Source organism: Peromyscus maniculatus, chromosome 11, assembly GCF_049852395.1.
Source record: "Peromyscus maniculatus bairdii isolate BWxNUB_F1_BW_parent chromosome 11, HU_Pman_BW_mat_3.1, whole genome shotgun sequence".
Taxonomy (NCBI): Eukaryota; Metazoa; Chordata; class Mammalia; order Rodentia; family Cricetidae; genus Peromyscus; species Peromyscus maniculatus.
Window position 1 is genome coordinate 84,667,544 of NC_134862.1, and position 11,178 is coordinate 84,678,721.

The window sequence follows — 11,178 nt, forward strand, 5'->3', positions numbered from 1 at the left end:
GGGACTACTAAGTTCACTTCTGCATAGGAACACCGAGAGAACACAGCGTTGCCATGGACACCAACCCTTTGTTGTCCTCATGCTGGGCTTACTAAGTTAATTTGAATCAGCTCACAAGAACACGTTAGGGTCTAACATGGTGCTACATGGCTGTAATCCTGGCACCTGGAGGATGAAGTCAGGAAGATTATGAATTAAAGATAATTCCTGGCTGCATTGTGAGTTTGTGACCAGCCTGAGATACAGGGGACCACTTCTGTGTGTGTTAGGGTTTCTGTTGTTGTAAAGAGACACCATGACCATGGCAACTCTTACAAAGGAAAACATTTAATTGGATGGCTTACAGTTCAGAGGTTTAGTCCATTATTTGTCATGGTGAAATGTGGCAGCGTGCGGGCAGACATGGTGCTGGAGAAGGAGCTGAGAGTTCTACATCTTGATCCACAAGCAACAGGAAGTAAACAGTATATCACGCTGGGCATGGCTTGAGCATAGGAGACCTCAAAAGCCATCTCCACAGTGACACACTTCCTCCAACAAGGCCACACCTCCTAACAGTGCCACTCCCTATGAGCTTATGGGGGCCAGTTACATTCAAACTACCACATCATCTTAAACAACAGTAATAACAGTAACATAATATAGGACAACAACAATACCCCCCAAACCACAAGGCAAAGTTCACTAAGAAATCTGTGTCATCAGGCTGGGAGGTGACTCCGTAGTAAGGTATGTGTTGCATGAACACCTGAACTCGGATCCCCAGTGCTCACCTGAAACATTGGCACAGCAAGTGTGTACTTGTAACCCCTGCTCTGGGTGTGGGGGTGAGGTGGGACAGAGACTGGTAGGGATGGATGGAGGGGGAACGTCCTGGCCAGCTAGGCTAGTGAAAAGGAAAACAAACAAACAACAACAACAAAACAAGCTCCAGCTCCAGGTTCAGTGAGAGACTGTCTTTAAAAAAAAATGGGAATAGGTAGTGGTGGCCCATGCTTTTAATCCCAGCACTCAGGACGCAGAGGCAGGCAGATCTCTGTGAGTTCAAGGCCAGCCTGGTCTACAAAGTGAGTTCCAAGACATTCGGGGCTACACAGGGAAACCCTGTCTTGAAAAAAAAAGTGGGAAGCCAGGCATGTGGACATGTCTTCAGTCTAGCACTCAGAAGGAAGAGGAAGGTGGATCTCTATGAGTTTAGTGTCAGCCTGGCCTACATAGTGACTTCCAGGCTAGCCAAGACTTCACAGTGAGACTTTATCTAAAAATCAATCAATCAATCAATCAATCAATCAATCAGGTGGAAAATAAAAAAGGAGATACCTCTGGTGTACACACACACACACACACACCACAACGTACTCATACACACCCCTCCACTCACACATGCACGTACACACACGTATGCTGTAAACGAAATTCTAAACAGTCTTAGTAAATAAGAAACACAGAGACAAATACAGAGGAAATAGCCAAAGAGATCATAGCAATAGTGATGAGTAACTTTAGCTTACCACCAGCATTAGCTTCCCCATAGAGAGAGACCTCTTGTTGCTTAACCTGTGCTTTTATTGCTTTCCTGTTCTGCCTTCTCATTGGCTCTAAGCCCAGCCACATGACTTCCTTATCACTGCCTGTCAATACAGACCTCCAGGTCTCTGTGGTTGGTACTGGGATTAAAGGCTCGTGTCACCACGCTTGGCTATGTCCTTGACCACACAGAGACTCTGCCTGCCATGTGATCGGATAAGGGCATGTGCTACCACCACTGGACTTCTGCTTAATGGCAATTTGACCTCTGATCTGCATACAAATAAAAGATCACATTTCATCACAAATAAAATATCACCACAGTGCACACATTCATACACCACACACAAGGAATCTTTATCATTACCTACAGCCCAACTGGCAAAGATTAAGCCAGCACCTCTTCCTGCACAGCCTCTGCACCTCTTTTCTAGGTATGAATGAGCTCAAGTATTTCATGTTTTCCTTGTGCACTGCCCTCTCACGTACTGTGGACATTTTCTGTGAATGCAGTACCGAATGGCTCTCTTGTCCTTTTCACATATTGTCCATCTCATTCAGTTTCTGTCGGGCTCCGATTCTTGTTCTACTACTTTGTAAGCATCTCTGAGACTATGAGACATTTTCCAGACACTCTGTTTAGAGTACTTTTCAGCCATAATAAAGCACATCTTTAAAAAATATGTGTGATTACTGTGTATATGCTTAATGTAAGTATGTGGGCGAGCATGCACATCATGCATGTGGAGGTCGGAGGACAACTTTGTGGAACTTTTCTCTTCTTCCACTTTTATATCATTTCTTGGGATTGAATTCAGTTTGCCTGGCTGTCTTTTTTTTTTTTTTTTTTCTGAGACAAGGTTTCTCTGTGTAGTTTTGGTGCCTGTCCTGTCCTGGATCTCACTTTGTAGACCAGGCTGGCCTCGAACTCACAGAGATCCACCTGCCTCTGCCTGCCAAGTGCTGGGGTTAAAGGCGTGCACCACCACTGCCCGGCTTTGTCTGGCTGTCTTAACAAGCTCTGAACCACCTCGCCAGCTCGGAAGTGTGTGTTTACTAGCTCAACGAGACGTTTTCTTACAGTAGACCTTGGGACCTTTGCAGGCCCTCCACTTTTGTTTGGCTTGCTTTTCTTTCTTTCTTTGGAGACAAGGTCCCACTATGTAGCCCAGCCTCAAACTTGTAATTCTCCTGCCTCAACCTTCCAAGTACTGGGATTACAGACATGTATCCATAAATACTCACTGGACAGACTTTGGCCTTTTTGAATTGAATAATTTTTATTAGTAGGAAATATATACTGAACTATCCTGTACTCACTAAGTGTTCCTGTGTGTCACCCACACTCAGATCTCCAGTCTCTTTCACTTGCTGATGGACCCTGAATCTCCTCCTCCAGCTCAGGTCTCCATCATTTCTGTCAGTGGCTAAAAACCTGCTAGGAGGTGGAGTTAACATGTACTTCAGCGTCTGCCCGGAGTTGAAAAGTGACAGACTTCTCTCTCTACCTTCTATCAGGTCTGCAAGCTCCAAAGGAAACACAGGCAGCACATTTTCATCACTGAATCCCCCACCTCAGCATGTAGTGTGGCAGTTTACATGCAAAAATCAATGCTTTTTGGCCCCTATTTACGGATAAACTGGAGGGGGAAATGAAATTAGCATCTCTCACCACTAGATGGCGCACCACACTTGATGCTTAACAGTGAGTTCCAGAGCTGTGACTCCGGACTTCACTGGGGTTGGGTTACTGTGGCCTTAAGTAGACAAAACACTTTGGTTAGGCTCTTCTTCCCTATTAAGGTCTACTTTTAATTACTCATTTGTAAAGGGGAGAGGACGCACAGGCAAAGGCTCAAGTCACTAGTAGCTGGCTTTGGAATTGATAATGTAATAATCATATGATGTCTTTCCTATTGGCTTCCTTCCTTCTTTCCTTCCTTCCTTCCTTTCTTTGCAGTCCAAGCCATCTTCAAGTCTTCAAGTTCCTGATTCTCCTGCCTCAGCTTCCCCACTGCTGGAGATTACAGATGTGTGCCACCATGTCCTACTCTGTTCTTCACTATCCATTTGCATTTCTAAGTATGTGAAAATTAGGGGAAGTAAAATAGGGGATTTCTCTGAAATGAGTTCACCACAATTTCAGCAATGCCATCCTCAGAGTTAAGACCCATTTTATTTTCTATTATTTATATGCATGTATGTAATAAATGTTTTATGGTGTTGTTATAAAGTTGTTATCATTCACATTGCTGTTTTATTTTTTATACATATGTGTGTGTGTGTGTGTGTGTGTGTGTGTGTGTGTGTGTGAGTTCCCTCTGCCTTTAGTTACTTTTCTATTTCTTTCTTTCTTTCTTTCTTTCTTTCTTTCTTTCTTTCTTTCTTTCTTTCTTTCTTTTTTTTTTTTGGTTTTCTAAGACAGGGTTTCTCTATGTAGCTTTGGAACCTGTCCTGAACCTTGCTTTGTAGCCCAGGCTGGCCTCGAACTCACAGAGATACGCCTGCTTCTGCCTCCCGAGTGCTGGGATTAAAGGCGTGTGCTACCACCGCCCAGCTACCTTGCTATTTCTGTGAAGAGACATGTGACCAAGGCAATTTATAGAAGAAAGCATCTAACATACTTACAATTTGCTTACAGTTTCATGATCACCATGGTGGGAAGCATGGCATCAGGCAGGTGCTGGAGCAGTAGCTGAGAGCTTATATCTGATCCACAAGCATGATGCAGAGAGAATACAAGACTGGGTGGGGTGTGAGCTTTTGAAGTGTCAAAGCCCATCCCTAGTAACACACCTCCTCCAACAAAGCCATGTCTCCCAATCCTCCTCAAACAGTTCCACCAACTGGGATCCAAACATCCAAAGGTGGTGCTGACACCACACCTCCTCTAGCTGCCCCAACCTCACCTGCTACCTCTGGACTCTCCAGTCCATCTCCTTAGCCATATGGCTGCTGAAATTTCTTTGGACTTTAATCTAAGAGCCTCCGCATGTGGGAAGGCCCCATGTGGTTTCCTCTGTGTTAATGTCTGCCTGTGACTATAACACAACTGAAGAGAGCACAGACTCATGCGCCTTCCATTTCACCCAGGAAGACTTTGTCACTGTAGGAGTTTGGAAGGGCCACTACTGCAGTGGCTTTGGGCCCTAAGTCTATGTACAGATGCTTCCTCTCTGGATGAGTCTCCCCAGTGACCTCACTATTTCTCACTCAAAGCCCACACAGTTCATTCTACAGTCACCTGGAGAATCTTGTCTACATCTCATCAGATAGTTCCTGTACATGTGGTGTGCATTTATTTTTATTACTACAAATAATAAAAATGTGTGTGTGTGTTTGTGTGTGTATGTGTGCATGTGCATGAATGTCTGTGTTGTGAGTGTGAACTTGTGGGAGTCAGTTAATTCTCTCCTTCCATCATGTGGGACCTGGGTATGAAACAGCCTATTCTCCACTGGAGCACATGCTGGGCCAGTGATCAGTAGCTTTAGTGTATTAACCATAGTTCCAGCTTGTGACAGATCTGTTAGGATGTAACCTCCTCCCTCATTCACTAGGGCCATCTGTGCTGGTTTCAGTTGTTCAGGGTTAGACTGTGATTAAAGAGGAAGGGATCATCATCTGGTCCAGCCCTGTCATGTTGGTGTGCACATCTAGCTTCAGCAAAGTGGCGGTGATGGGAGGGAACAGTGAGCAAACACTGTCTGCTCCTCTAACGTTATCTCATTTCATCGTCGCTTTGTTTTACAAAATAACCTGGTGCACACAAAAAACGAAGTGAGTGCCCAGAGCCGCACACTGTGACAGTCGGGAACTCAGCTGTATTAGATCCTTTTCTTGTTGGGACAAAACACCCAACACAAGCAACTTAAAGAAGGACAGGCTTATTTTGGCTTTACAGTTCGAGGACTAGTCCATGGTGGTGGGGGAAATCACGGCGGTAGGAGCTTAAGGCAGCTGGTCATCGTGCATGCACAGCGGGGAAGCAGAATGCTGGCGCTCAGCCTGCTTTCATTAGGAATGCCAGCTCATGGAATGTGCCATACACTAGGGTGGACCTTTCACCTCCATCACACAGTCTAAAAACTCCTTCACAGACGTGTCGGAGTTTGTTTTCTAGGTGACCCTAGATTCTGCCAAGTTAACAAATAATAGTAATCACCATATTAGTAGTGAACCCTGGTCACTTAAAGGTCAATCCAATCTCTCATTATTGATGATACTGGATGCCTAAATTTGAGGCCATGAAAGCAATCTTCCACCTTTGATAAGAATTTAACACACAAGCTGAAATTATCACAGTACAACAGGTCTTTTCAAATCAATAAAGAAGATTTAGTGATTTCTATGCAAGCATGTATCAAATATCTCTTTTTCCCCCCTCTTTGATACAGATTCCTTATGTTTGTTTGTTTGTTTTTGTTTATTTTGAGGCAGAATTTCTCTATGTAGCTCCCTGGAAATTGCTCAGTAGACCAGGCTGGCCTCAAACTCACAGAGATCCATCTGCTTCTGCCTCCCAAGTGCTGGGATTAAAGCCATGTGCCACCACTGCTCAGCTTATAGATTCATTTTAAACAACTCAGTTTAACCTTGAAATCTTGCCTCAGCTCCCACATGGCATGCTGGGATTACAAGCATGTGCCACTATGCCTAGCAAGGAAAAGTTGTCTTTTAAAATAAGACAGTCTGGGCCAGCCAGATGGCTCAGTGGGTAAAGACATTCACCACCAAGCCTGATAATCTGAGCTAACCTTTGGGACCCGTGTGGTAGAACAGAGAGTCAATTTCTAGGAACTCCTTTTATATTCACAAACACAAACTGCACATGCAGCAGTGCTTACGCATACACACACAGACACACAGACACACAGACACACACATACTAAATAAATGTGGTAAAATATAAGATTGCCAACAATTAAGTTTCTAAAGTAAGGTTTTTTTTTTTTATTTGTTTGTTTGTTTTACTCACTTAGACCTCAAACTACCATTTCATTGTCAGTATATCATCTCTCATTTCAGAAGTGAGAGACAGTCAGCCAGGAGCTCGGGCAGCTGGTCACACTGTGTCTAGTCAGGAAGGAGAGACACAGACAGAGACAGACAGAGAGATAGAGAGAGACAGGCAGAGAGAGAGACAGAGAAAGACAGAGAGACAGAGAGACAGGCAGAGAGAGACAGAGACAGACAGACAGACAGACACACACACACACAGAGATAGAGAGAGAGAGAGAGAGAGAGAGAGAGAGAGAGAGAGAGAGAGAGAGAGAGAGAGAGAGAGAGAGATGCCCAGCTTCACTTATGGCTTACTGCCCGTAAGTGGACTTCTGAGTTCACTCTCCACTGTCTGTACAATGATCCTTCCATATTTTGTGGCACTGTGTCATGGCTTTTAGAGTCCTAGTGATATTCTTAGTCCTGTATTCTGTATTGGGCTGTATTGTTCTTAAGGGCTTCTTGATGTATACACTCATGAGGAGCTGTTGATAATCACACATCATGGCAGTTGAAAATACCTGTTGAACTGTTACTGTTGTAAACATGAGCCTTTATTATGGTTCTATAACTTTTAATTAGAAGAAACCAAACAGAAAGGAGAGACAAATCACCAACGGGGTAAGTGATCACCACAAATGCTAATAACATTAATATATAAAGAGCTTATGCATATTTATAAGATATTAAGTCTCCATAGAAATGCTAAGCATATGGAAAGATTATTCATGGATGATGGAATGAAGCAGTTAATGGACAAGAAAATTCATGCAGATTCATTAATAAGAACATGAACACAAAATTTAAAAATAAGACTCAATTTCTAACAAGTTAACAACAAAAATTTATAAGGATTTTTTTTAGAGACAAGGTTTCTCTGTGTGTAGTTTTGGTTCCTGTCCTGGATCTCACTCTGTAGAACCAGGCTGGCCTCGAGCTCACAGAGATCCACCTGGCTCTGCCTCCTGAGTGCTTGGATTAAAGACATATGCCACCACAGGTCAGCTATCAGGATTTTTAAAATCAGGAAATAATGAGAGTAGTGATATCTTTACATCACTGTGACAAAATTCACTGAGACAAACACAGGATGAAAAGTCTATTTTGGCTCAAATTTTAGTTCATAGTCACTTTTGCCCTGTAACCTTCAGATCTATGAGACAGCAACTGATGGTAGACAATATATGGCCAGTGAGGTGGCCCCATGGTGGCCGAGAAGTGATAGACAGAGATATAAAGATAGATGGATAAATAGATGATAGATAGATAGATGATAGATAGATAGACAGATAGGTAGATAGATAGATAGGTAGATGATAGATAGATAGATAGATAGATAGATAGATAGATAGATAGATAGATAGATAGATAGACAGATGCTTTATGAAGAATTTACCTAGCTGAAAAGTGAAAGACTAGAGGTGAGGACTAGTAAGAAGCAGTTGGGAGCCTGATATGATGTGCATATCCATAAATCTAGCACTCAGGAGGCTGGGGCATGAGAATCATGAATTTGCAGCCAGTCTGGAGACCCCGTGTAAACACATGGGTAGAGGTGGGAGGGGTTGGGGATAAGGAGCAGGTTGCCAAAGGAGGGGAACTGGCTTTGGAAGATGGGGGTGAAGATGGGATATCCAAGTGGAAATGTTCAAAGGAAGAGCATGGAGATCTGGAAGAATCTCTGAAGAGGAGAGGACAAGGGAAGGACCTTGCTTTAACTTTGCTCTGTTCTCGTGACAAGTACCATGACCATTAGCAACTTGGGGGAGGAAAAGGTTTATTTAGCTTATAGTTGTAGTCCATCATTGAAGGAAATGAAGGAAGGAACCGAAGCAGGAAATCTATGCAGAAAACACGGAGGAATGCTGCTTGTTGGCTTTCTCACATCCATGCTTAGGCTAGCTTTCCTATACACCCAGGACAACATGACCAGGGAGTAGTTCTGCCCACAGTGGACTGCGTGTTCCCACATCAAGTAACAATCAAGACAATCTCACAGACATGTCTACAGACTGATGCAAGCTCATCTGGGCAATCCGTCAACCAGTAGATTCCCTTATCAAGCAACTCTAGTCTGTGTCAAGCTGACTGTTAACTATGACTGACCTTGGCAGTGTCTCTTTCTGTACACTAATCTAGCCTCAAACTCATGGTCCTCCTGCCTCAGCCTCTGATGTTTTGGGATTACAGGTACACAACGCCTTGCCTGGCTCAACGTCAATATCTTAATGAGAATGACATCATGAAAAGGGTCCCAAGATGAAGTTGCCACAGTAACAAGGAGAAATCTGAGTGCTTCTAAGTACGGTGGAGACCAAGGGAGATGAGAAGCATAGCATTTCATGTGAGTAGAAGAAGAATCCTGTCTGAAGCCACCAGTAACTTAAGGAAAATAAAATTTAGGAAAGGGATGCTTGTTGACACTGGAGCCTGAAGTTTCAGAAGTCGTGGAGATCCACCTCACTGTGGGTGAGAAGCTGGTGGAAGGTGAGGAAGAGTGTCTGCAGGAGATTGGCTGGAAAGTAAAGAGGTATGCTGTAGCCGTGGATGCAGAGAAGATGGAGTCGAAGAATGGGCTAAACCCTGAATGCTTTTTAAATTCCCAAAGAGGAGCCGGTGAAGAGGACGAGGACGAAGACAGAGGGATAAGAGGGAAAATACTTAGGACACTCAAGGTGAGCAGAGTCAGGGTGGGGATCAGCCGTAGACAGAATGATGTCAGGATGTGGCTTGAGGGCTTTAGGGGAGACCGTGTTTGTAATGGTCACTCTACAGAGCAAGGACAACAGTCAAGGGCCAGTGCGGCTGTAGCTCTGATTCTAACCTTTCATCAGGAAGGGCACAGCTGGTCTGTGCTAAGCCTCATGTTGACACTACTTTCCTTAGTGTATTAGTCAGGGTTCTCTAGAGTCGTAGAACTTATGGAATGAATCGCCCCACTCTCTCTCTATACACACACACACACACACACACACACACACACACACACACACACACTGGGGGCTTTGGTCATCCTGGCACACACACACATAGTGGGGGCTTTACTCCCTCTTGTTATAGAGGTGTTACTTCCACCGTGACTGTATCACCGCCATGACCTCATTTAACCCTGTCGGTCTCCTAGGATACCACACCAAGGAGTAGGGGTTCTCTGAGTCTAGGATGGATGTGAACACTGTATTTCCCCCACTTTGTCTTGTGGATTTCAACATTTTCCCAACAGGGCTGGTCAGAGGTGGGACAAGGAGCATGTGGTAACTCAGAGGTCAGCGGAGGTCACTATCTTACCCAGCTGATGCAATCTCTTTCAAAGTGTTAAGAGTCCCATGGACTTCCAAGAGGCTAGTATTCTCAAGGTCACCTCTGGCTTCCGGCTCCCACTTCCCCTGAATTATGAGGCCCCAGCACATTCACCTGCTAGTGTGGATGATTTGCTGGAAACCCAAGGCAGTGGGAGATTTAAACCACAAACATCTGAAAACACACCGTGACTTCTCTTCAGAAATCCTTCCGTCGCATCTGAAGTCACAGCTTTTCCCAATGTCTCTGTGGCCCCGACCACTTCTCTTAAACCCTGTTCTCAGACGCTGCCTGATGAGATTACTGCCTGTGACCAATGCTGCCCCACGTCACCAGCTTCACCCGCTGCCTCCGTGTTGCTGACTCAGTTATTTCCTGAAACAAAAATCGTTCTCTCTCCCTCCCTGACAGAAATTCTCATCTCAGCTTCTAACATAATACATGTTTTTGGGGCTGGAGAGATGGCTCAGTGGTTAAGAACTCACACCTAAGTTCAGGTCCCTGTAACCAATGTTGGGTGGCGCACAACTGCCTATAACTCTACACCTTCTGACTTCTGTGGGAGCCTGCACACATGTGCACATAGCCCCTGCCCAACACACATACAAATAATAAATACCTTAACATTTAAAAATTAAAACAAACTAAAATAATCTTATACCAATGCATAATTTTGAAAAAAGAAAAATACCCTGGACCTTCCCCTGTAGCAATGGTTCTCAACCTGTGGGTTGAAATCCCTTTGGGGTTTGAATATTAGATAACCTGCATATCAGATATTTACATTATGATTCATAACAGTAGCCAAATTACAGTTATGAAATGAAGTAGCAATGAAATACTTTTATGGTTGGGGGTCAGCACACCATGAGGAGCTGTATTAAAGGTTCACAGCACTGGGGAGGTTGAGAACCACTGCCCTTTAGATTTATCAGTAGATGTTCTAGCCACATCCCCCTGAAGCATGCAGCTTAACTGTAAAAACCGCGTCCACCTTTGGTATAGAGAATACGACTTCTTTAATTTTGGGACGGGAACCAGCCTTGAACTCACAGTCCTTGGCCTCCTGCCTGTTGAGAGAGGTGACTTTCAGACCCACCTCTGTGGTAAGGTGAGTATAGTTGCTTTAGTTTAACAACAAAAAAAAACAAACGATGATTATATAAGGCATCCAAATGTAGCGCATTCAGCCCCCGGCCCACAGGTTCAGTGTCTCTGTGCATATAGCTAATTGTAAATAGAAAATATTTGAGGAGGGCAAGACGGTTCATCAGGGAAAGGTACCTGCCACCAAGTTTGACAATCTGAGTTTGGTCCCTGGAACCCACGCCGGGGAAGGAGAGAACGAAA